This window comes from Musa acuminata, unplaced genomic scaffold (assembly GCF_036884655.1).
Source record: "Musa acuminata AAA Group cultivar baxijiao unplaced genomic scaffold, Cavendish_Baxijiao_AAA HiC_scaffold_356, whole genome shotgun sequence".
Taxonomy (NCBI): domain Eukaryota; kingdom Viridiplantae; phylum Streptophyta; class Magnoliopsida; order Zingiberales; family Musaceae; genus Musa; species Musa acuminata.
This window is the reverse complement of record NW_027020610.1, coordinates 12,501-15,000: the sequence shown is the minus strand read 5'-3', so window position 1 is coordinate 15,000 and position 2,500 is coordinate 12,501.

The following is a 2,500-nucleotide window of genomic DNA, read 5'->3' as shown; positions in this document are numbered from 1 at the left end:
GTCGCCGCGGCACGCAAGAACAGGCCAAAAACTGGCCAAAACAGCCCAAAAACGGGCCAAAACTGGCCATTTTTTGCTGCGCGAGCGAGCGGAGAGCGGCGAACAGCGAGCGAAGCGCGAGGCAGCACCGTCCCTGCTATACGAAAGCCCCATCCAGCCCTGTGCCACCCGGGGGGTTCCAGGGTGCTGAGATGGCTGACATTTTGCTCCGCTCACGACGGTCACCGCGCCACACAAGAACAGCCCAAAAACAGGCCAAAACAGCCCAAAAACGGGCCAAAACTGGCCATTTTTGGCTGCGCGAGCGAGCGGCGAGCGGCGAACAGCGAGCGAAGCGAGAGGCAGCACCGTCCCTGCTATACGAAAGCCCCATCCAGCCCTGTGCCACCCGGGGGGTTCCAGGGTGCTGAGATGGCTGACGTTTTGCTCCGCTCACGACGGTCACCGCACCACGCAAGAACAGGCCAAAAACTGGCCAAAACAGCCCAAAAACGGGCCAAAACTGGCCATTTTTGGCTGCGCGAGCGAGCGGCGAGCGGCGAACAGCGAGCGAAGCGAGAGGCAGCACCGTCCCTGCTATACGAAAGCCCCATCCAGCCCTGTGCCACCCGGGGGGTTCCAGGGTGCTGAGATGGCTGACGTTTTGCTCCGCTCTCGACGGTCACCGCGCAATGCAAGAACAGGCCAAAAACTGGCCAAAACGGCCCAAAAACGGGCCAAAACTGGCCATTTTTGGCTGCGCGAGCGGCGAGCGGCGGACAGCGAGCGAAGCGAGAGGCAGCACCGTCCCTGCTATACGAAAGCCCCATCCAGCCCTGTGCCACCCGGGGGGTTCCAGGGTGCTGAGATGGCTGACGTTTTGCTCCGCTCTCGACGGTCACCGCGCAATGCAAGAACAGGCCAAAAACTGGCCAAAACGGCCCAAAAACGGGCCAAAACTGGCCATTTTTGGCTGCGCGAGCGAGCGGCGAGCGGCGGACAGCGAGCGAAGCGAGAGGCAGCACCGTCCCTGCTATACGAAAGCCCCATCCAGCCCTGTGCCACCCGGGGGGTTCCAGGGTGCTGAGATGGCTGACGTTTTGCTCCGCTCTCGACGGTCACCGCGCAATGCAAGAACAGGCCAAAAACTGGCCAAAACGGCCCAAAAACGGGCCAAAACTGGCCATTTTTGGCTGCACGAGCGAGCGGCGAGCGGCGGACAGCGAGCGAAGCGAGAGGCAGCACCGTCCCTGCTATACGAAAGCCCCATCCAGCCCTGTGCCACCCGGGGGGTTCCAGGGTGCTGAGATGGCTGACGTTTTGCTCCGCTCTCGACGGTCACCGCGCAATGCAAGAACAGGCCAAAAACTGGCCAAAACGGCCCAAAAACGGGCCAAAACTGGCCATTTTTGGCTGCACGAGCGAGCGGCGAGCGGCGGACAGCGAGCGAAGCGAGAGGCAGCACCGTCCCTGCTATACGAAAGCCCCATCCAGCCCTGTGCCACCCGGGGGGTTCCAGGGTGCTGAGATGGCTGACGTTTTGCTCCGCTCTCGACGGTCACCGCGCAATGCAAGAACAGGCCAAAAACTGGCCAAAACGGCCCAAAAACGGGCCAAAACTGGCCATTTTTGGCTGCACGAGCGAGCGGCGAGCGGCGGACAGCGAGCGAAGCGAGAGGCAGCACCGTCCCTGCTATACGAAAGCCCCATCCAGCCCTGTGCCACCCGGGGGGTTCCAGGGTGCTGAGATGGCTGACGTTTTGCTCCGCTCTCGACGGTCACCGCGCAATGCAAGAACAGGCCAAAAACTGGCCAAAACGGCCCAAAAACGGGCCAAAACTGGCCATTTTTGGCTGCACGAGCGAGCGGCGAGCGGCGGACAGCGAGCGAAGCGAGAGGCAGCACCGTCCCTGCTATACGAAAGCCCCATCCAGCCCTGTGCCACCCGGGGGGTTCCAGGGTGCTGAGATGGCTGACGTTTTGCTCCGCTCTCGACGGTCACCGCGCAATGCAAGAACAGGCCAAAAACTGGCCAAAACGGCCCAAAAACGGGCCAAAACTGGCCATTTTTGGCTGCGCGAGCGAGCGGCGAGCGGCGGACAGCGAGCGAAGCGAGAGGCAGCACCGTCCCTGCTATATACGAAAGCCCCATCCAGCCCTGTGCCACCCGGGGGGTTCCAGGGTGCTGAGATGGCTGACGTTTTGCTCCGCTCACGACGGTCACCGCACCACGCAAGAACGGACCATAAACAGGCCAAAACAGCCCAAAAACGGGCCAAAACTGGTCATTTTTGGCTGCGCGAGCGAGCGGCGAGCGGCGAACAGCGAGCGAAGCGTGAGGCAGCACCGTCCCTGCTATACGAAAGCCCCATCCAGCCCTGTGCCACCCGGGGGGTTCCAGGGTGCTGAGATGGCTGACGTTTTGCTCCGCTCACGACGGTCACCGCGCCATGCAAGAACGGACCAAAAACAGGCCAAAACAGCCCAAAAACGGGCCAAAACTGGCCATTTTTGGCTGAGC